The 25,859-nt window shown below is 32.6% G+C and overlaps 1 long non-coding RNA gene across 1 annotated transcript; it reads right to left on the bottom strand.

The window, feature by feature from the left end:
* Positions 1–807: 807 nt before the first annotated feature.
* LOC107844969 lies at positions 808–11,160 on the bottom strand. The gene is made up of 3 exons (XR_001666651.2): positions 11,030–11,160; positions 7,713–7,774; positions 808–1,177 (listed from the first exon to the last, which is right to left on the bottom strand). It is a non-coding gene; the product is annotated as an uncharacterized LOC107844969 (long non-coding RNA).
* Between the last annotated feature and the right edge of the window lie 14,699 nt (positions 11,161–25,859).

Below are 25,859 nucleotides of genomic sequence, written 5' to 3'. Positions count from 1 at the left end.
ATACTGTTGGGTAGTGTGTAAGTATGTAGAGAGGAAAAACATGACACCCTCTAGTGTGTGTATAATCTCCCCCCATAAAATGTGTAATGGAAAATATATTGTTATAATTTCTTATCTTCATGTTAGAGGAGTTATTACGTAAGGTGAGGGTGCATAGTAAGGATGTGAAGAATGGAATAAATTAATAGTCTAATCAAGATATGATGTGTATGCATGTATAGTAATTTACAAAAACTTGGTGGACAAGATAAAAATAAAATAATAAATTAAAATAATATTTGGATGATGAAAATTAGTCAAGTCACACTATCTAAGTTGTTCCTAATTTTGTATTTTTCTTACTAAAACAATACTAAATAAAATAGAAAACATTTATTATTAATATTAATTGAAATTTTCTCGACATTTTAAAAAAAATAATATATCAGATTCTTATTTGATAATTTTCAATTTTCTAATAAAAATGTAAAAAATGATATAAACTCAAAATGAGAAAATTATGTCGAAACAAGAAAATACTTAGAGTTACAATTTTGTGTAAGGTTTAGAGAGGGTAAAAACTCACGTGTCTGCAGTTGCCCCTCTTTTTTTGAAATCACAAAGTGTAATCAGACAAAGAAGTAGACAATGGAATAAGTTTTGATCCATACATTATTTAAATAGAAAGAAAAGAGGAAAAATATATGATCGAGTCCTGGTTTTGGACAGCCTACATATCCTAGGTTATAGAGAATCAAGTCTTGTGTAGTTCAAGAGAGTTAAAGGTAGGAATGGAATATATTAAGATGGACATTAGATTGAGGTTCTTTCAAGATCCGGTCCGCAACTTCCGTTATTACATCAAAGTAAAGACTAAAGTTAAAAGGAAAATACAAGTACAAGATCCTATCTATATATCATATCTTGAATCTTTTCTTGAGTCTTGAGTTTTAGATGTCATTTTTCTTTTTGAAAAGTGCCTTGATCTGAAGCTGAAATTTGATACTTGAACTTGGGTGGCACATTGACCCTTTCCAAATGATCCCTTAAGGATATTTTTGATTACTTATTCTTTTGATCAGCATCTGGATAGAAAAAGATATTTGAATTCTACACCGTTATATGCTAACTCTTGCTCTCATTGTTAGTAGATGCCCTAGAAAAAGATGAGAATCAAACTAGTTTTTGTGGGTGAAACCTGCAAAACATCACAAATAAAAGAAACAAATAATATTTCATCCCCAGTTTGCACTAGAAAAATTATTTGAGTTAATATCAATTGAATACTTTACACACAAACTCGAATTAAGACATATTTATCTTAGGAAAAAATGAAATATAAGATCTTAGATTGGGAACGATTTATTTCCACTCATTTACACCATTTAGAGATTTCCGATAGCTTTCCCAAGTCATTTATAACTTTCGAGAATAGATAGTTTGATGACCGAATAGTTCGTTTAGTTTATAATTTCAATTTCCTATTTTTAGTCTTCACAGGCTCAAATTAGCTACTAGGAAAAAACTTCAGTCAAACAACCTTGTGTGTAAATTCTGACTTTTCCAAAAGCTTCAGAACCTGAGGCTTTCAGACTCATTTCGACCAACTGAACATAAGATGAAAAATGAGTGTGGGACTGAATTTTTATCAAAATAACCTCGGATGGAAATTTTGACTATTCCATTGAGTCTGGAAAGTCAAATTTGATAGGGTTGCATAGTTTGTTTGTATATACGGGGTTCTAAATGAATCCTGAGGGGTTGGCATTTTTAGAAGTCTTAGATGGTGTTGATGCATTCTTTAGCAACCAGAGAGTTGCTTAAGTTGTCTACTAAGGACCAATAGATATAGGTTAAGCGACGCTTTTTTTGCTTAAGTGATATGCATGACAGATGGGAATTATCTCATAACTGATACTATTATTGCTTATATGACAATTGCTCAGGTAGCCACTATCGCTTAAGAGAGTAGTTTATTGTGTAAGTGATAGGCGTACCAAAGGCAAGTATCACTTAAGTAACCCAATATTTGCTTAAATGATACCTGTGCATCAAGGACGGGTATAAATACCCCACATAGCTCAATTTTCCTAATTTTTCATCCATTTTCAAGATATTGGAACCCTAAAAAGTGGAAAACATGAGAGAATTATTTGTGGATAATTTTGGAGCTTAGGTGAAGATTATTTACGCGTTTCTTCTTTGAATTTATGGTGAACTTCCATCTATTTTAGGATTAAATCCTTTATTTATTTTTTTAAATCCCTAAAAAATTGGTGGCTTGATTTTAGCACCATTAGATCTCAGAATTCACCCATTTTAAGGGTAAATGTTCCTTGAGCAAAAAGGGGTGTTGTGTTGGTTTTGAATGTGTGATTCCATAAATAGACCTCACATGGGATTTTACGTAATTTTTGGACCTGAAGCACAATAGTGCAATAGAGGTATAATTGCTATCTTTATGATGAGTAGATTGTGCTTTTGATAGTCTTACATCATGTCGATGCTTCTAGAACAGAAAATCATTGGTTTAGTAGATTTTTCGGGCTTTTATCTGGTGTCCAAGTAGGCTAGATTTACCCTCTTCATAGATTGAGCTATTTGGCATAGTATGATTATGATATTATGATAGATTTGGGATTTAATTTAGGTGTTGGAGGTATGATTGTCAATATTTAGGTTAGTTGAACTGTTTAGGCTATCTTGAAACCGTAGTTTAGGTGTAATTTATTAATTTCTCATGTTTTAGGCAGGATTTCTATCTTAGCTCTAATTAAGGTCTGTTTAACATCTAAACGTGTATTTAGATACCTTACCCTAGTCCGAGGTAGAATTTGCCTTATAATGGATTTTGGGATTACAAATGGGCCTCTTTGGCCCACCTTAGACCAAGATGTGAGCTTATTTTGGTAGACCTTTTTATCTTTGTTTTACATTTGAAATGCTCATTATGGAACTTGAGAAAATTAGATATTGAATGGTATTGACGGTTTGATATTGGGAATTAATGCTAATTATGGCAAAATTGGGTTGTTTATTAATATTAATATAAGTTTTGATTTAAGTCTGGAGATTGATTATGATATTAATAATATAAGTTTTGTGTCAAGTCCAACGATTGATTATGATATTAATAATATGATGTTTTGGTTCAATTCTGGTGGTTGATTATGTTATTATTAATATGATTTCTTGTTCAAGTCTGACGATTGATTATGATATTAATAATATAAGTTTCAGTTTAAGTCTGGCAAATAATGAATGTGAAGATGATGCTGTTAAGTTCTATTTGAGTCTAGCATTGAAAGATATTTATGATATGATACAATACGAGTGGATTCTTGGTTATGACATGATAGTTGGTAATTTATGGTTATTCATTTATATACTTTCCTTTGATTAAACCCTCCAGGATTATGGGACCTGTGTTGGATTATCTACTTTTCTCCACATATTGTCTTATGGGTCCCAATTTAGTAGTTATAATTGTATGATCTTTCTATTGTTATTCCTTATTTAGTTATTTATTATGCACAACGCCTTGAGTTTATTTCGAGGTTGGACCTTTTACCTTAACTTATTTACCTCGTATTTTATCATATTTATATCATGATTTAGCTCTATCGGTCAGTGATGCCGACTGATTAACCATAGTTTTGGTACTCAAACTACACTTTTGTATCTTTTTTGTGCATATATAAGTATTAGTACCCACCGCTAATGTGACACTCGTGTTGAGTTAGATTTCGGAGATAGGGTGAGCTCTCGAAGTTAAAGTAACGGCTTTTCCTTCCATTATCTATCTCTAGTCTTTCATTTTCTGAGACAAATTTTATTTGACTATTTCAAAACTCATTGTTTATTTGTAGTAGCTCTTGTACATACACTACTAGGTCGTGGGAGGGTTGTTATTATTATTCTCTCTTTTAGAGTATATTTATTGTTTTATTATTATTACAAGCCTTAAATTATTGATTTATGGCCCTTTTAAGCCATTTTCCACCAAATTAGCGCATATCTTATATCTCCAGGCTACGGTTTGGCTTACCTACTGGCGGATTAAAGTAGGTGTCATCATGACTCATAAATTGGGTCATGAAATCTCAGGGGAAAGAAAAGGAAAGTCTTAGAATAGAAAATTTTATCTCTGGAGAAAATGAAAGGTAATTGTCAGCTACAAGGAGTTATCATCATAGGAGAAGACTCCAAGACCTCAGTCTACTACTAGGAAAGATCATCCTAGGAGAAAAATGATAGATGATTGTCTGCCACTAAAATTGTTCATACTAGGCGATGAATGTGGAATAAATGTCTTCTACTAGGAATGTTTATCGTAGAAGATGAGTGAATGATAATTGTCTACTAGTAGGAATATTTATACTAAGAGATCAATGGAATATAATTTCTTAATACTAAGAATGTTCATCCTAGGAGAAGAATGTGAGGTGATTGTCTTAGACTAGGAAATGTCATTCTAGGAGAAAAAATAAAAAATAATTATCTTAGACTAGGAAATGTCATCCTAGGAGAACTAAAAAGCAACTATATCAGACTAGGAAATATCATCTTAGGAGAAATAACTATCTCAAACTAGGAAATATCATCCTAGGAGAAAATGAAAAATTATTGTCTTAGACTAGGAATTATCATCCGAGGAGAAACTCAATAAGACTATCTTAGACTAGGGAATGTCATCCTACGTAAAATAATTGTCTAAGACTATGAAATGTCATCCTAGGAGAATAAGAAAGGCGATTGTCTTAGACTAGGAAATGTCAACGTAGAAGAAGATAAAAAGTGATGGATATATGCATGAAACAAAGAAAGAGTGAGAAATTTTACTTTAATCCTACTTACAAGATCGAAGTATTGAAACTGCCTTTATATAAAAAAAATTACTCCTATTTTAGTAAAAGAAAGAAAGATTATATGTTTCAAAATGGTGGTAGGTTTGTGGTTTTTGTTCTGAATGCATCAGCTTCTTTGTTGTTGTGTTCGACGTTGATTTCAATATTGATAGATTGCACTTTTTAAGTAGACAACCTCATTGAAGATCCTTTAGTTTACAATTTAAAACCCTCATATCGGTTAGATTAGTCTTATATGACAATCATTGACTCTTGTATTCATTTCCAACTTGTCATCAACAACAAATTATTGTGCTTATCATTTTTTCTTGCATCATGTCACACATGATATGTTAGATATACTTAGGTTAGTGCAACAAAAAATCTGGTAGTAAATTTTGAAATTATTTCGTACGTGTTTTAACAAAGATTGAGTCAAAGTAAAATGAGAAAGACTAAAGAGATGGAAACAAAGACCTCTCTTTCAGAAAGAGAAAGAAAGAAAAGCCTCCTTCAATTTCGTAGTTGACTTTAATAATCATGACATGCATTTTGAATTAAATGACCTAATTTGTCAAACCAATTTGAATTTCATTCTAGTTAAACATTCACAATTTAAAGTCAGGATTTGTATTGTGTCTTTTGCCTAGACATGAACACTTTATTCGACTAGCAGTGCTTTGAAGAGTTTTCACCAACAAGTCTCTATCATTTATTTATTTTTAATCTCTCGATATTATTGCCTTTTGGTGCCTATGAGGATTTTTACTAATAAGACTCTCTCATTTTTTAGTATGTCACCTCTGTGATGCCTTATGACACTTGTAAGAGACATTCTCTGATAAGACTCTCTTATGCAAGTGAAATGCCACTGCTCATCGTATGATAATTGACACTGAAAGTATTCTTGACTTGTCATATTTTTCAAAAATTGATTAGAATGTCTTTCTTTGGACAATAATGTGGCATTTGGATAGGATTAGAAAGAAAGAAATGGCATGAAGGTTAAATAAAACACATATAAAGAGTTAAAGACTTACAGCTTTTGGAATCGACTCTTTTTCCAAAAAGTAAAAACTTTATTTTTGCTTCATTTTTTGTGACTTGAAATTTTATAAAATTTTCTTGGTTTTATAGAACCTAGGATAGGGCTTCCTACGTATATTGTCAAGGCAACAATCAGGACAAATGTAGTCCAGAAAGCTTCTTCTATTTTTCTTTTATTTTGGTTTTTTAACTCTAGCTTTGAATCCCTTTCTCTCTTTTTTTTTGTTTATTTACCTTTGTTTTTCTTTTGAAACTTCTTCTGACACATTTTTTAACATTTTCTGACTCAATTTTATTGACTCTATTGGGATTTCAAAAGAGGGATATGAAAGAAAATAACAAATAGGATCAAAAGGGATAGCAAAGGAGGACACAGTGATTAGATAGAAGAATAAAATGTCTTTGTCATATCAATTATTTAACATCTCAAATACAAGCATGCACTTAAGAATCAGAAGTGAAAATTATAACATCTATAATGATGAACATGATGTCATTTCTTTTCTTTTTGAACCACTTCAAATTGCTATTGTTCAATATGTTTAAGTCATTCATCCTTGTATCCAATGTTTTTCTCCTCCATTTTAACCTTTTTGATGTGCTTATTCCATTACTAAATAGGATTCCAAGATCTGACTAAAATTTTTGCATGCATATCATGTGACCAAAACTAAAAAGAAAAAGAAATATATACAAAGAGAGTTAAGAAGAATGGTTCAAGATAACGCGAACTAATATTTTTGAAAGTAAAAGATAAAAAGGCTTGGCAATCAAAAACTACGACATGACTCAGTAAACAACAAAATAACAAGATAAGAGGATTTGACTCAATAAAACAAAACAAAATTTGCATAAAGAAATGACGACGAAATATACTACCAATATACTTCTCAAAGAATGAAGTGTCCTTTTAATCATAAAGCTTAACGTCCTAGACATTTGCTTGCACGTGGTACTAAATGGACCTATATCAATTTTAGTTGCCCTTTCTTGAGAGTTGAGAGGATCGCTTCATTCTTTGTCACCATATTGAAAGTGAGGGTTATATGGGCCAGTGTTTTGAAGGTTATTTCTAGAGAGTAATAATGTCAATCAAAAGTAGTACATTAAGTCTTACTGACAATCCTATGTTTAGAAAATGGTTATGGGTATGTGAATGTGGAAGTGATGGATATAATAGAGAAGTGTTTATAGATGATGCAATTGGAGGTCGTACAATGAAAGTACCTGAAAGGAACGAAATATTATATGCAAGGTAAATCTTGGAGTTTAAAGGGATTAGTTTCCCCAAAAAGTAAAGTTTGAAATGTGAGATTGGTGTGGTGGGAGTATTTCAGAAAGACCAGTCATTTAAGCTATATACATATAGGTTAATTGGTGTTTCAACCTTTCTACTTCCTCAAAAAATCCTGAATTTTTGTTAGTCAATTTAATTTGGAGGTCATCACTAATTATTTCATGACCCAATATCTCATTTCATGATGACGCCTACCTTATCCTACCAGTAAGCAAGTCAAGCCATAGCTCAGAAATATACATAACGGGCTAATAGGCAGAAACTAGAGAAGATCAGATATAAATAATGTCTGTAGTAATAATAAGTGGAAACAGAAAGAGAACATATAAAATATAGCAAAAATGATAGAAGGAAAAGGAACAAAATATACTAATGAATTCCTCCTAAGACCTGGTATGGTTGGTACTAGAGACGCTACTAAAAGATACCAAGAGCACTAGAAAGAATAAAAAATATACACAATATATACAAGCAATATTGAGTACAAAAAACTAAACTATGGTAGATAGAAGAGGATCAGCCTTGGATAATAGCAAACTCACCATGCTCTGAGTAATTACTGGGAAAGATAAATCATGCCAACAACGGCTGATAGTACTTGGATCTGCATCAAGAAAAAAATACAGAAGTATAGTATGAGTACCAAAGCAATTGGTACTCCATAGGTAACAATGGCCAACTGAACTTAATACAGGAAAAATATAACTAAAATTTAAGGGTGTAATGCCCTGAAAATCTATCCCAAGATGTCACACAGTGATTAGAACCATGAGTGGTCCCAAGCTAACCCTTTTACTGGCATAACTCATAAGCAACTGAATAATATGTATAAAATGACTAAGATTATTATGCGGAAACATAATAACGATGAAATTTGGAAAAATATCATCTCATCATCATAGTTTGCAAAACAATGCATGCTAAATGTAAATGACTCACATAAGCTGGAATATCTGAAATATTGAAAATAATAATCATGAGAAGCTAATCATACTTTATAAATCTAGTGTGTCATAACATTTAGTTCTAAAAGCTGTACTTGTATTTTCCCTTTAAATCATACTGTCTAAGTGTAGAAAGGACTCACTCTAAATCTGAAATTTGAAAGTTGAAAACTATAGTTAATATCTTTCTGTAAAGCATAATATGAGTAAAACTTGTAAGCCTTAACACTCAATTATTCTGAAAGCTTTTTTGTTACTCTTTCAGTTCTCGAATCTGCAGTCTGTAAGCTTTAAAACTGTAGGGAAAATACTTCATCTGAAGAGAGATACGCGAAAACTATTCTGAAAAGCTTATTATAGGGAAAAAATATTCTACAAGGAAGTTTCTCTTAACTGCTATAATCCATGCGAGCTACATGCAGTCCAACGTCTTGCCCTGCTAAGGAGGGAATATCACGTTGGGGAGAGGTGTCATACTCTTGCCAGGGTGTATAATCTTAGCTAAAGTGATCACAACTCTACCCACTATGGGCACTCAAATCTCAATCCTACGGTGGCACATAGGTCTGGGGAATGAGACCTTGGAATCATACCCAACTCGATGCTAAATACTACTTCCTTTAATTTGCTATGCTCATCTCGTGGAAATCCACTTTAAAACTCGCATAAGGGTTCATTACGAAATCAATTATGCATTTATCTGAATAAATATATAAATGAAGCTATATTGCTTCCTGAAATCTGTAAAATGGATTTCAAAACTCATCTGAGGATCAAAAGATCCAAAATTTATTTAAAATTTGATATAATCAGCTCATAAGACGCTTAAAGCATTACTTTTCTCAAAATCTCAACAAATAAACTTAGGGCATAAAAACTCATGTATCAAACTCATGTCAAAATATCATAATAATCATGTTTGATAGTAAAAACAATGATAATTCATCTAAAGATCTGGAAATTTCTGCAATAAGCATGAAAATATGAAAATAAACATGTAATTCAACTCATAATTCATTTTAATTCTCACAATCTTGTAAATAGAAATATGGGTATGAACCCTAATTCAAATATCATGTAATTTCAGTCAAAATCATGTAAATTTATAATTGAAAACTAATTTTGGGCATAAGGATGAAAGAAGTATCCTTGTTTATAACCCCACATACCTTGATTGAATATTAGATGAAGAAACCTTGATTTTTGGATTCCTATTGAGTTCTTGATGATGGGATCTTGATTATCTTGCCTTGGGAATCCTCAGTCTTAAGATTTCTTGGAGAAACCATGCTCGAATTTGATTTCTTAGAGAAGGAGTTTTAAACTTTAGGGTATTTGTTTGAGAGAAAGTTGATGAATATAAGCCTAAAGTGGTTAGAATAGGCTTAAATCTTATGTTTGGACGGATTGGGGGATTGGGTATTGAACAAAATACCCTTTTTAAACTCCTAAATGAAACTGAAAGAACGACAAAAAATCCCGATTTGGCTGGACACCGCAACACACCACAAACGCGGTGGCTCACTGGAAAAGGACGAGTGGGAACTAGGCTTTCTCCGCGATGTGGACCTATCGTGGTGCCCTATAGTTTTTCCATTTTGGCCACTGGCGCGACGCACCACTATTGCGTAGGCTTGTTGGAAATTGAAAAATATGAAATGGGACTCCTCCGCGACGCGGTGGAATCGCAGAGTCTCACTGGAATTTGACAACTGCCAATTTGTTAGCTCCGCGATGTGCTGAGAGTCCAGGTGGGATGCTGTCAACTTAAAAATGCCATAACTCCTTCACCGAGTTTCGGATTTAGGCGAATTTGGTATCGATGGGAATCTTATTCAATTTTCCATACAATGAAAAGTCAAAATCTTTAAAATTTCATATAGAATAAATATTATTCATTTTGGAAGCTGTCCCTTAACATTCTAAGAACGAATTTAAGCTAGGAAAATATGGGGTATTACAAAGGGGTAGTCTAAGTCAATAGTAACTAGGGTTAGAAAGGTAAACATCTATTAAGCTACGTAAATGCAATAAAGGAATAAGTAAAAGAAATGTAGAAATACAAGTAACACAACAATGAGAAAAAAAATCAACATAACCTAACTAGGCTCTATAAGCTCGCCAGACACACTCAAGAAGACAATTAACCCAACTCTGCCCCCAGAAGCCGATGAGACACACAAAAAGTAATTTAAGGAAAAGTATAAATTATCCATTACCAAACTAATCCCAAGAAGCTGTGGTAGCCAACTATATGTGCATCGGCGTTCAACTGGAACCAATTGGCAATAACAATAGGCCAGACATCGGGCTCGAAATGGTGGTGGTGGATAATAACAAGAGACCTCTACCAAATTTAAATCGGGAATAGTGGATAATAATGAGAGCCACATATATGATATTCAACAAAACTCATAATCAGAAGAGGACTCAAAACAAAATTGAGAGGAACCACAACTCTAGCACAACAGTAACTAGTACCAGAACACCAAGATTATACCATAACATAATATCAAACTGAAACTGGAACATATAGTAACCATACTCCAATGTATAACTAAAAACCAAACGATACCATAATCAATGCCAAAGTGGTGCCACAATTAAAAAAAAAATAGAAATAAAATATATGGTGGCCCTAAATCGTAACTAAAATGCATTTAAATAAATATTTGCATAACTTAGTTAAAAGAGAGGAATCCAAGGTTTCGTAACTTAATACCACGCGCTAAACTCATAAATAATACAATATACTGAAAGATAATCGGACCAAAATTTACTAGAAACGGGTCTTAACTAGATATTTAAGGCATAATATTTCAAGTGATATTCTGACTACAACACCTTCCAAAAACTAGCATAGTCGCACATAATTACCGTAAATAAGCTGAATCTAAAGATAGGGTAAGACTAACCTAACTGATCGCCAAAGCTAAAAGTTTATTCGAGAAGCCTCTGAATAGTGCCCACTAGAATCTGGGATTAAATAACTTGACATAGATAATTGGTTTTCCCTATATTTACGTAGTATATATATATATATATATGTTAGGTGACATTTTCTGAGAACTAGACTAATAGTTTCACTACTTCCTATCACTTATCTACTATGGTTGTAATAATATTTTAATTGACACTTGGCCATATTGTTGACACTAAGCTACTTAAATTGACACTTAGTCCCTTTACATGACACCTGTATACATATGTAATGAAGAAAAATCACACCTTTCAATTAAGTTACATACATGTAATGTTTATATACAAACACATATATACCAACTATTAAATTTAATTCCATTAAGTATATACTCAGGTATTGCATAGGTTCCTAATAAAATAAATATCATATTTTGAATATACCATTATTAATAAAAAAATTATTTTTAACAAAACCTCTATTATATAATAATAATATTTTAACATGTCTAGATTCACTATCTCCATTTAAAATAATAATTGATTATAAAAACTATTATAAGGTAACATAGATATATCATAACTAAAGAATCTTATAAACATCAAAAACATTTCAAAAAGGTTGATGACCATATCGTCTTACCAAATATATATATTTCATTATTATCTCTGTATTAATAAAATTCTTATACAAACTGCTTGAAAAATGAATTGTCAATCCTATCAAGTCATAAATAACTTGAGGCGGTTATAGAAAAGAACTAAATGTCTAGAATACAGGAAAATGATGGAAATGATGAGGGCCATTACAACATACACTACTAAAAGTAGTTTCGTCTGCAAAAGTAAAGGATAAGGAAATACATGAGGGCCGAATAGGTAGGGATACTAGGCCCGCATCTTATTCTTGGTCTCCCAGCTAGCCTCCTCAACTGGACGGTGATGCCACTAAACCCTAACAATGAGAATGTCTCTCAAATGAAAACTCCTAACATCTCTGGCCAAATAGACACCAGGCCTTATACAAATCCCAACCTTTTATACAGTTGAAAAAAGTCCCACTAAATCACGTGCGACTCATCTTGTACGTACTGCCGTAGCATAGAAACATGAAACACCAAGTGGATGGCTGAAATGGTTCATGGCAATGCTAACACTATACTACATCCCGAGCTGTCTGTAGAATCTCAGAGGGTCTAATATATCGGGGGGTTGAGATTACCCCTCCTCCCAAGCCTCATCACGCCCTTCATGGGTGATACTCGCAGGAATACCTTATACCTAACTCAAAACATCAATGGACAATGTCAATAGTAAGCATAACTCCTCTACCTACTTTAAGCTGCTCGTAGCCTGTCCTGAATCTCCCAAAATTATTCCAATGACTTATAAAGAAAATAAATATCACAAGTCCTATCTTTAGAAGTCTCAAATAAAAAAAATTATGATCAACATTGCCTACCATATGATGCCTCAAATGAGGCTATCTGAATTCCAGAATAAATGCTATTGCTATACATAAACTCTACCAAAGGTTGAAATTGGTCCCGTTGATTCATAAAATCCAACACACAAGTGTGGAACATGTCCTCTATAACTTGAATAGTCCGATTTGAATTCCCATTAGTATGGAGATAAAAGGCAATGCTAAGGTAAACCTAGGTACCTAAATCATCCAGAAACTACCTCTTAAAGATAGAAGTGAACTGAGGGCGTCTATCTAAAATAATGGAACTGGTACCCTATGTAAGAAAACCACCTCTTGAATATAAATATAGCATAACCTCTTAGCACTATGAGAGGTTCGAACAAGAATAAATTGAGCAAACTTAGTCAATCAATCCACGAGGACCCAACTTATATAAAAACCATGAGAGGTGTAAGGTAATCCACCTATGAAATCCATCATAAGTCACTCCCATTTTTACTCAAGAATAGGTAGCTACTAAAGCAATCAACCAGGCCTTTGTTTTTTCTCTTTACTTACTAACAATAAAGGCATCAAGCCACAAACTCATCTATATCTCTTTTCATACTACAACACCAGTAGTGTTGCGTTAAATCCTTCTACACCTTAGCTTTCCAAGGTGAATAGATTATTTGGAGATATAAGCCTCACGAAGAATAAACTAAATCAAATCTACAATTCTTGGAACATAAATAGGACTGTCAAACCTTAGAACACCCTCACAATCTAAGGTAGCCCTATAGGACTCACCTCTCTATACCTTTACTTAAATTCTACGAAGCTTACTATCCTCAAATCGATGATACAAGACTAAGTACGTATGAAGAGATTCAATCCAACACAAGAGCAACAACATGAACAACAAGGTGCTAGTGAATCGAAATAGGCCACCCACGGCTTCACTAGACTTTAGATTTAGTTTTTAGCAAGAAAAGAGATGAACACAAGAACAATAATGCTAGTGAATTGAAAAAGCCCCTCTTGGCTTCACTAGACTTCAAAGACCAATAATAGTACAATGTTAACAAAAGAGATGGATAGATAGTTTGGCATACAATATTCAAGAATCTAAGAACCCTAACCATATGTAAGGACCCTAAGATTAATGAATGTTAACACCAAACTCTTACGTTGATAAAAGAGGGACTTTACCTCCCTAATCACCAACATATCAAGCCAATGATATAACAAAAGTGATATCCACACTTGGGCAACCCTAGTTATAGATTCGTGGCTTTTCCAAGCCCTACAACTAAGGGGTGTTACACTTCTCACACTAGAGAGAGAGTTTGTCTTCCATCAATAAAAAACTAAAAGAAAAGACCTAATAAGGAACTATAGATAGTCTAGCTTATTACATGGAAAAATGACCAAGACACCTTTAATGACAAAGGGTGGCCTTGGTGTGTTGGAATGCAAGATGAAATGGGCCAAACACCTTTAATGAGGTGTGTCCTTGGCGTGTTGAGGACTTCTCACATTGAGTCCTAACACTCAAAAGGTGCCTTCTTTAAGCTCCACAAACTGTGAGCCCTTAAGTCCTTAGTGCTCCAAGCAACCTTCCACACTCGGCATTGCTCCATCAAGAGCCCATCATGGTCTCTACACGTATGCTCTCGTGTCCTCGAGGTGACCAAGAATTGAGCCTTTATGTGTTGGTGTCCAAAGATGTCAACAAAAACTATAAGTACCATTTGAATCGTATCAAATAGATGACCCAAAAATAACTTCACTATTGTACCTCAGGCCTTAACACTAGCAATGATCCTCTAGGGGTCAAAAATATCCAAACGAACAATCAAGCTAGCTCAGGACTGGATATCCAAAGGAACAACCATTGAGAAATTGTATTAAGGGCTAAGCTACCTATACACACATCCTTTCAGCTCTAGGCATCCGCTGCCATACTTGTATTGCCCCAATGGTATAGAATGGAAATATCATAATCCTTCGCTAACTCAATCCACCTATGTTGCCCCAAATTAAGCTCCTTCTAGGTCATAATACACTAAAGATTGAAGTGATTAATAAGGATCTCATAGAGAAACCCATACAAATAATGTCTCCAAATACTAAGCTTAAACATTATCGTTGCCAACTCTAAGTCATGGGTTATGCTCATACACCTTTAGTTTCCTTGATGTGTATGTAATAAAACATGGGCCTACTTTACAATAAAACATCCAAAACCAATGTAAGATATATCATACTAGACATCAAAACTCTCGCCCTCAACTAGAATAGTCAGTATAGGAGCTGATGTAAGCAAATCCTTGAGCTTCAAAAATATCAGCTCACAACTCACAGACTACTAAAATGGAACCTCTTTACTAGTCAATCTAGTCATAGGGGTTGCAATAGAAGAATACCACTCAATGAATTGACTATAGTAACCTGCTAACCTAACAAAACTAAGAGCTTCAATAGGTGACATAGGCCTAGACCAATAACAAGTAGCCTCAATCTTTGTAGGGTCTACCATAATACCATCATTGGAAACTATGTGCCCCAAGAAAGGTACAAACTCAATCCAGAACTCACACTTTAAGGTCTTGGCATAGAGTCAATAATATCTCAATATGTGGAGCACAATCCTTAAATATTGCTCATAATACTTCCTACTCCTCAAATATACCAACATCGTCAATAAACACTATTCTAAAGAAGTAAAAATATGGCATGAATATACTGTTCATCAGATCTATAAAAGTTATTGGGGCATTAGTTAACCCAAAATACATCACTAGGAACTCATAATGGTCATAATGAATCTTAAAGGTTGTCTTAAAGATGTCTGCAGCCTTAACTCTCAACTAATGGTAACCAGACCTCAAATTTAATTTTAAAACAGTACTGCACCCTGAAGTTGGTTGAACAAATCATAAATACTAGGCATAGGATATTTATTCTATATTTTGCCCTTATTCAACTGCTTGTGGTCGATATACATATTCATAGATCTATTTTTTTCCTTACAAACAAAACTAAAGAACTCAAAGATAATGCACTTGGTCTGTTAAAACCCTTACACTGAAGATCCTAAAGTTGATTATTCAACTTTTTTAACTTAGTAAAAACCATAAGATAAAGAGCCATAAAAATAAGTTAGGTGTCTGGCTCGAGGTCAATGATGAACTCTATATCATACTTAAGAAGAAGAATAGGTTGTTCAAAAGGAAATACATTAGGAAAACTATGAAAAATAAGAATGGAGTCAAGAGATAGACTCTTATCATTAACATCGTAAGCAGAGGCAAGAATTGACCCACATCCCTCGATATTAGTCACCTAGTTCAAATGTAAGAAATAGACCCTATCTCCCCATCGATGTACGGTTAATAGAACGCTTCCATATAATTGAGGCTACATCAGCCATAGCTAAGGTAACTATTTTAGAAAAATAACCCAAGACCACATGGTAAGGAAATAACTAGTCCATGCCAAAAATCATATCAAAATATACCATGTCTAGAACAATAAGATCAATCTGAGTATCAAACTCTCAAAAATTCACTAGAAATGATCTATACACCTAATCAACTACAAAAGAATCACCCACTGGGGCATTTACATACAATGGCGCAAAAAAGACTCAAAACACAAACCCAACCACGATGTATAATAAGTAAAAATATATAAAAATATGGAATTAGGATAGAACAAAGTACAAGATGGTTGATTGTATCCAAAAATCAAATGTGTGATCACATCATCTGAAGCATCAGCCTTTGGACTATTAGGTATAATAAACAAATGATCTATCCACCACTGGACTGGGTGCCTATCCGATCACCTATCCTACCTCCCTAAGGACAACCTATGTAACCTTAAGGATCACCCCAACCCTTTGAACCACATATAGCTGGCATTGATACTAATTTAATCAATTGTAGAGTCTAAACTAAAAGAATAATCATCCCTTGTTGGGGAGACTCACAGAAAAAGTGACCAATAACTCCATAGTCATAACATGTTTTGGGCACTCCACATTATCTAGAAGGTCTGATAGATATGGAATGACCACCTTGACTCAACGATCCGGACTAAACACCATTCTAAGGCTGACTACTGCACTGACCACTAGAACCATTGTAACCAAGCTGACCCTTATCTGATATCTAAAGCAATGCCTGAAATGGCCTACTAGGATAACCCTAATATTAATAAGGTTGTTATTAAGGGTACCTACCCTAAATCCATCAACCTTTGAATTGTGAGCCACTATGGGTCCCACTATTAAAGCCCTAATAATGAGGTCTCTTATTATTTTCCCCTTGGTCCTAATAATCTATCTCTAATATAGTATAAATATCCTCAGTAATATCAGAAAATGACTTTCCTAAAGTCATAAAACTCTGTTTAGCCTGACCTCTAGGTTGACCTCATCTTTAATTGGAACTCTAGTAGAGAGCTCGGGGTCCTAATTCCCACCTCCCATATCTTACATATTATCCATTTATGTAAGGCATAAACCACTAAAGATTAAAAAACCACCTTAGACCTAACATATAAAAATAGATCAAGAAAATGAATTTTTCCCTAGAAATGCTTTGTACCCTCCTTAATATAGAATACAAACGTCTTTGTATAGATCCATGAGTCTCTACTAAATATTAGCTCTAGTACCAATATTACTAGTGAAACCAAGGATCTGATACCAAGCTCTTACGACTTAATTTCTCATGTCAAGATAGAGCATACCTTATTTCTCCAATTGGTAAGTCAAGCCATAACCCAAAGTGATAGATAACAGGCTAACAAAAAAACCAAGAAAGACCATATATAAATGATAACAATAGTAATAATAAGCAAAAATAGAAAGAGAACATAAAAAATCTATCAAAATAAGCAAAAAAAAGGGACCAAAATATACAAATGAATCTCTCTCAAGACCTAGTAAGGTCTACATCAGAGCCACTACAAAAATATAACTATAGTATAAGGAATAATCATAATTATACATTGTATATAAGAGAAATCTTGAGAATAAAAGACTAAACTAGAACAGACAGAGGAGGATCAGCCTTGACAGATAGTAAACTCAGCCTACTTCGGATTAGTATTGGAAAAGTAGAATAACATCAATGCTACCTACTAGTACTTAAATCTGCATTAGGGAAAAGATGTAGAGGTGTTGTATGAGCACCAAAGTAATGGATACTCAGTAGGCATTATCGGCTACCTGATCTTAATATAAGGAAAGTATAACTAAAATACAAGGGGGTAGCGTAAGTCATAGTAAATAGGGATAGAAAGGTAAATATCAATTAAGCTATGAAAATGTAATAAAGGAAAAATTAAAAGTGATATAGAAACATAAGAAATGCAGTAGTAAAAAGGCAAAGTAAACATCGCCTTAATTGGCCCCCAAAAGCCTATAAATCACACTTAAGAAGGCAATTAATCTAATTATGCCCCTATAAATTGGTGAGACATAGAAGAATTAATTTAAAGACAAAAATAATAAACCATAGCCGAATCAATCATACAAAATCATTGTATCTATCCAGATGTGCATCAGGATTGAATCGACACTAATGGGTAGTAACAAGAGGTTAGATGCCAAACTCAAACCAGTAGTGATGGATAATAAAAATAGGACATATACAAGATTCAAACTGGAAATGGTGGGTAATAATGAGAGGTCACATATAATATATAGAATAAAACTCATAATCAGATGTCAGACATACATCGAAACTCAGAGGAACCACAATACTAGAATAACAGTTTTCAGCACTAGAACTCCCAAATCATACCATAACCAGATGTTGAAATCAAATAGTAACTCATAACAATCATATTCAACTGTAAAAATAAAACCTAAACTATACTATTATCGATGCCATAGTGGTGCCACTATTCATAATTGTAACACCCTTCATAGTTTTGGCATTTTATTCATGGCCTTCCTATGTTCAAAACATTAATTTTTGACTTGAATTATGTTTATATATGTTATTGGGATGTCCTGTGAGAGTTTTAGAATTTTTGAATGGGGTTTGGGGTGGTTTTGGACAATGGAGGTAGTGTCCCTCTACGATATCTGCATATAACAGAGGATAATCTCCACAATAGGGTATGTGACACAAAGAATAATCTCCTTGTTAGGGTCCATGTCTTGGATGTTAGCCTCCACGATAAGCTCCTTGCCACGTGATGCTTTAAATCTAAGAATTTTTTTGTTTTGTTACTTGGGATGAGGCGTATTGGGGTATTTTCAACTATGAATGACCTTTAAGAACTATATGAACCTATTTTCATCAGTTTTAATGAAACAACAACTATTATTTCACTCTCAAACTCAAAATCCCAAGAGAGCTTACAAAATTCATCGTATGTTCATCTTAAGGGTTCTACGTTTTGAATTACTTTTCAATTCATGTGTGCCTAAGACATTTACCTCTTTCCCTATACTTGTATTGTATTAATGGAATGAAAATTAGTTTATTATTCAAGGTTTTGATGTTGAGGTTTGAACTATAGGTTGCAGGTTTTGGATATAAATTGTTTGAATATTTTTTCGTGTTTTCTATTAATTTAATATGTATGAATTGTTGGTTTTTACACTCATTGTATGCATGGGAAAGGTGAATGAATTTAGGGGTATAATGAATTCCCTGAAAAGTTGGGTTTTTGTATGAAAATTGATAATAACCTTGACCCACTTGCATAATTAGTTTTGGAATATGAATTATCATTTGGTTTGACTATTCTCTTTGAAACTAATGCATTGCACAAATGAAAAAATAGTTAAGTATAGTTTTGAAAATCTTTTGGGGTGTAATGGTATCCCCCAAGTGATTTTTACAATGGATTTAGGGGTACAAAGATATCCCCAAAGGGTTTCCTAATGACATTGCTTGCAAGCTATATTCAATATGACGATACCTCTTAATGATTCTTTAGTGGTTGACTTCCTAATTTAATGGTTGGGTTATGCGTTAAATATTTTAATAAAGACTTAAAGAGGATTGTGTAGCTAAGTTGTGAAGGTGGATGTCCCAGTGGGACTGATACTAAAAAATCACGTTTACCGATGTGAGGTTTGGTCATGATGGTCGTTCGCATAAGTCACACTTAATATATATTTTGGGATGGCTAGTTACCTTGATAGCTCTAGCTTTCCTCTAGGTTTTCTCCAGTTTATGCGGCTACCATGCACTGGGGACTTTTAGCAGTGGGGGATGAAACCATATAGCCCGTAGATGCTGATTTAGGGTGTTCAAGCTACACAATCCAGATTAAGGTTTTAAGGTTCATGCTAAGACTTGTCCCCTTTCTTGGCATGTGATATATTTGTATTGGATATAATGTTGTGCACTAGTTTTAATGGTTTCTGTATTAAGGTTCATGGAATTATTTTATATTATATCCCTTATTTACATACTAGCACTCTAACCGCTAATTCTCTTCAGATGTTTTATCCCCATGTGATGCAGGAACTGGCTATACCTCTATTTTTCCTGTAAGTGACTAGGTGATCGGGGGATAACTTGTAATTTAGAATGAAGTGGTGAGCTTACATTCTCCGAAAGACCTTATATTATACTTTGGGTATCCTTATGTATTGACTATTTCTTTAGGATTTATTTTTGGCTATGATCAGGGGCATGTCCCAACCATACTATTTTTTATTTTGTCAGAGGCTTTGTTGGAATACTATAGACTTGGGTATTGGTTGTAGGTATTAGCTATTGATTTATCTTAGAGTCTCTAAAGTTTTTATTTCCTATTTTATGATATGATTGTATTTTATCCAATGCTAGGTGTTTTTGGTTCTATTCGATTAGTCAAAAGGGGTGGTATCCGGTTCATGACAGACTTAAGATACCTGTCATGACCAGGTTATGGTTCTGTTCATGACTAATAAATAACCAAAATAAAATGTAGGGTGGCCCTAGACTATAACTAAAATTTACTTAAATAAATATTCACATAACTTTGTTAAAAGAGATGAATCCGAGATTTCACAACTTAATACCATATTCTAAGCTAAAAAATATTACATCATACTAAAATATAGTGGACCAAAATTTACTAGTACGGGGTCTTAACAGGATAAATAAGGTATGAGATATTGCAAACGATACCCAGACTAGAACTACCTTCCCAAAAATCAACTAATAGCACATAATTACCATAAACAAGCTCAATCGAATGATAGGATATACCTAGTCTACCTGTAAAACAAAGCTAAAATTCCTGTAAGAAGCCTCCGAATAGAGCCCCATAGAATCCAAGTTTGCAAAACTTGACCTAGTTAATTGATTCATCTCTAATGTTTATGTATAAAATCTATATATAAAAATGTGTATATAGTAGCTTTATAAAAGTACAAGTCTATATATATATATATATATATACCAGGTGAATTGGCTGACAACTAGACTAATAGTATCATTACTACCTATTACTTATCTACTGTGGGTGGAATAACATTAAAATTGACACATGGCCAAATTATTGACACTTGAGCTACATAAGTTAACAATTAGCCCCTTTAAATGACACTTGTATACACATGTAATCAATAAAAATCACACCTTTCAATTAAGTTAGATACATGTCATGTATATATACAAACACAATTATACAAACTATTAAATTTAATCCCATTATGTATACACTCGGGTATTACGTAGGTTTTTGATAAAATAAATATCATATTATTAATATATCATAATTAATAAAAATTATTTCTAATAATACCTCTATTTAATAATAATAATATTTTAACATATCTGAATTCATAATCTCTACTTAAAATATTAATAGATTATAAAAATTATTGTAATGTAACATAGATATATCATAACTAAAGAATTTTATAAACATCAAAAATATCTTAGAAATGTAATTTATCGTATCGTCTTACCAAATTCTAATTCAATTTAAATATTTCACAACTAACTCAGTATTAATAAAATTCTCACACAAACTGCTTGAAATGTGAACTGTCAGTCTCAACAAGACATTAATAAGTTTGAGTAGTTATATGAATGCTCTACATTCCAAGAATGCAAGACAATGAGGGAAATGAATTAGGGGGACAGGGGCGGTCTTACAAATTAAAGTGATTCTTTCTTGGCCATTGGTACCTTTCATTTGGATCTTGTGAAAGCACTTGTGCGTTGCCAGTGTATCACAAACCAACCACCTGAAATTAACTTTAAAATAGAGGTAACTAATGTGTTAGGATTAAATATTTTTTAAAACTCATTTTTTTGAAACTTTAGATGTAAAGAAACTACAGACACAAAAGAAAATTTTTATTTTAAATTTTTTCTCAAAAGAAATTTAAGAAAATTTTGTTAATTTTCTATTTTAACTTCATATGAAACTGAAAGTTAACATTACTAAAGAAAAGTATTTTGTATTTTGTTAATAAAGAATGAGAAATACCAATCCAAAAGTAAAGTGAAAAATCTTTTTTTTTTAATTTTAAAAAAGAAATAATAAATATTTTAGATTTTTTTAGAAAGAGGAAATAAACTCTTTCTTTCTTATTTTTGAATAAGTATAAAAGCATCTTTTTTAAATATTGAATAAACGTCACCGAATCGAAGAAACGTTGCCTATGTATCTCTCTAAAAGTGGAAAATCAGGTGTGTGTAGTTCGTCTAGATTGGACAAATCAGAAATCTATGAAAGATTAAACATTAATTTGAGAAACACGACTCTTTAACACTAACTATAAGAAGAAAAAGGAATTAACATATTAAATATTTTTTAATTTTTTTTCAATATGAAAATGTATAAAGTTTCTATTTATTTTTGAATTATTTTTTGGTAACAGGTGTACATTAATGGAATAACGAAAGACTTTTTTTTTGAAGAAATAAATATGAAAAGTAAAATCTTTTTGATTTTTCATTTGTTGGAAACAAAAGTCATAAAGTACTTCAAAACAAGAAAATCTTTTTGTTTTTGATTTTTAAATTTTTCACTCTTCAACCTATTCCCAGAAGTCTCCAAAATCGGTCCACCAAATGACCTTTATCATTAAAGATGCAACAAGTAGCACATAGGAATGCTTTGGGATGAGTCTCCTACAACAGACTAATCAAGTCCTTTTAGGTCTGAGCATAATGCAAATAAGAATGAACTAAAATTCACCCTATGATAGGGTCCACTAATAGGGTAAGGCTATTCGGGATGGCATGCGGTTAATACATCATGTGGCAATGTCACCCCTTCTAAATTTATAAGACTCAACAAAGGGTCGTCTACGCTCACAATATACTTCAAACTTATTTCAAAAGAAATGACATCGGGTACGCACATTATGTCTGGTATAAAGTGGTTATAGTTAAGTGAAAAATTAATACCAAGCAACACGTAGACATCTGACAATGAGGAAAAAATAATAAAACAAACAAGGTATCTATTAAACTATAGTGCCAACTTAGTCAATATAAATCAACATATGAATCTCAAATTTTAAAATTCCCTAATGGAGTTGCCAGAGTCGTCACACCCCTTTCTTTTTACCAAAAGATATGATTACGCTTAAAAGGGATTGTCAAATTAAAATCTGACTTTAAATAGTGTTTAAAAAAGAAATTTAGATTAAAAATGAGAGTTTTCACTTTGAGTTTCAGTGTGCCAAGTCACCAAGATAATCTTTTTTTAAAACAATTGTCTCTAAACTGATTAACGAATAGCGATTTCGATTAAGAAATTCTATTGATTAAGGGGTTGGTGTGAGGAACCCCTCGATCTCGTGATTTTAGCACAGTCAATTCATTGATTCATATTGGCTAATTGACATTTTAAATGAATATATTTTTCAAACAAATGAATAAACTCACAAGCAACACAAAAAAATAAGAAATAGTATCAAATCTGATTATACAGTCCAAAAATAAAGGAAGTATGAAAATAAGGCTACACTATCCTTACTAGCCTAAGGTATGCTTTTACCCAGTGTTTAGGGTCTTTTCCATGTACGACTGTCAAATACAAATTACTTCGGGGTATTTTTCGATAAATGAATACATTTGATCCAACCGATGAATAAATATATAAACAAGTGATTCAAATACAACTCAATGTAAAATCCTAAGTTTGTCTACCCAACCTTGGTTTTACAGGTTACAATCAATTACAAAGAGATTAAAATTAATTGCATCAGTAAATTAAACAACTAATTCATAACCAATTTTATCAATTAAAGAATCTCACCCCCAATCATGGGTTTCAACCAAAACAAAATTAAAATATTTGAATCAAATAAACACAAATAAACAAGCATGCTTCATAGAATCCTGTAAGTCAAACACGATTTAAAAATCGAGAAAGACTATAAGTATTAAACCTTAAATTAGCTTTCAATGTGTCAAATTACATGATTGATAATGGAGCTTTGTCGCTGGACCTCGAACAAAACCCAATTTTATACTAATTTGACCTGATCTCTATTTCTTGTTCTTTCCTATAATTTTTCACTTTTAGTTTTTGTGTGTGAAATTAGTGGACGAGAAGTGGTGTTGCAGTAGTTAGCTGTTTGAGTGTAGTTCGATGGGATTGTAGGAGTGAGTCAGTTATGGTTTGTTGGTGGAGATCAATAGGTGTTAATATAGGAGATTCTGTTGTTATTTCTTCACCATGGCTTCTATGGAAACTGAGAAGTTAGTGCAAATTATTTCTTTAAGGGAGTGGGAATAGTGAGGAAGTTTTAATGGAGAAATGGATGATATTGTGTTAAAGTTGAAGTAATGGAGTTTGTGAAATGGGTGTAAATGGTGTGAAGAGTTGTGTGTTAAAGATGGAGTAATGGAGTTTATGAAATGGGTGTAAATAGCGTGAAGTGTTTGTGTTGTGTATATTCTGGGGGAAAGTGATGTTGTTAATAGTGTAGTATTTCGCCATTGTTGTTAATGGTGAATGTGCAGTGAAGGTTAATAGTGATAAAGGTGGTGTGTGTGTATGTGTAATTATGTTGGATAGTGTGTGAGTAAAAAATGACACCCTCCAACGTGTGTATATTCTCCCCTAAAAAATGTGGAATGAGGATTAGGTTATTATATTTTATTTCTTCATGTGAGAGGGGTTGTTACATAAGGTGAGAGTGCATGGTAAGAATGTGCTGAATAGGATAAATTAATGGTCTAATCTGGATACGATGTACATGTGTGTATGGTAATATACGAAAACTTAATGGACAACATAAAAGATAAGATTAAATAACAAATTAAAATATTATTTGGATGAATGAAAATTTCATAAGTGACACGATCTAATTAGTTACTATTTTTGTATTTTTCCTATAAAGAAAATAATAAATAAAATAAAAATTAATTTGGTTTAATTTATTATTATTATTACTACTACTACTATTATTTTAGTATTGTTATTACATTTTACATTTTCTCATCTTTTTACTAAAATTAAAATATTCAATTTTTTAATTCTTTTCTAATAAAAAGATATTAAAATGATATAAAACTTAAAAATAAGATGATTATGTTGAAATAAAAAAAAATTTAGTGTTACAATTTTGTGAAAAGTTTAGGGAAGTTCAAAAATCACATGCCTACGGTGTTGAGGCTTGGAAGGTTTATACAAAAAGTTATATGATAAAATTCAAACATTTATCATGGCTCCGCCATCATTGCATTTCATTTGTATCTTTTTTGTTTCTTTTACATGTCCTTGATGTGTACTTAGTTTCCTTAGATATACTTCATGTGTAGTTGTTTCTTTTTATCTCATTTTTATTGAATTGTTTGTAGAGATGGTGTGATGTACCATTTGGAAATTTTTTTATTTGCAGGTGGCATGCTCATAGTATCTTTTATTTGTATTATTTTGACTTTGCTCATTAGGCCTATGTTACCTACTGAGTACAAGTGGATCATACTCACTCTTACTATGCCCTTTCGGTGTAGATCCTAGTTTGAGTATGAGGTGTGGTAGTTGACATAAAATATTAACCCACTAGTAGGTAAGCTAGGAAAAATCCGAAAACTCTAAGTAATGGGCTAATGTGAGAAATATAAAAGGGGAACAAGAATGAGATCAACAATAGTAAATAATAAGAAAAAGCTAAGGAGACATACATATATACCATATTGTACAAACGAGAGAAAAAGACAAAATATACAAAGGAAATCCCTCCCAAGACCTGGTAAGGTCGGTACAAAAGCCACTATAACAAAAAACAAGAGTACTATACAGTATCCAAAATATACATATATGCACACTAGTATCAGAAATACAAAAGACTATCACTAAATCAGAAGGAATAAGATCAACTCTGAATCAGTAGTAAAGCTAAGGATGACTTCAGTGGCAGTGGCTCATTATCATATTTGTATTAGGAAAAAGATGTATAATTGCAGTATGAGTACAAA

Source organism: Capsicum annuum, chromosome 10, assembly GCF_002878395.1.
Source record: "Capsicum annuum cultivar UCD-10X-F1 chromosome 10, UCD10Xv1.1, whole genome shotgun sequence".
Lineage (NCBI taxonomy): Eukaryota > Viridiplantae > Streptophyta > Magnoliopsida > Solanales > Solanaceae > Capsicum > Capsicum annuum.
This window is presented reverse-complemented; position numbering and strand designations above follow the sequence as displayed.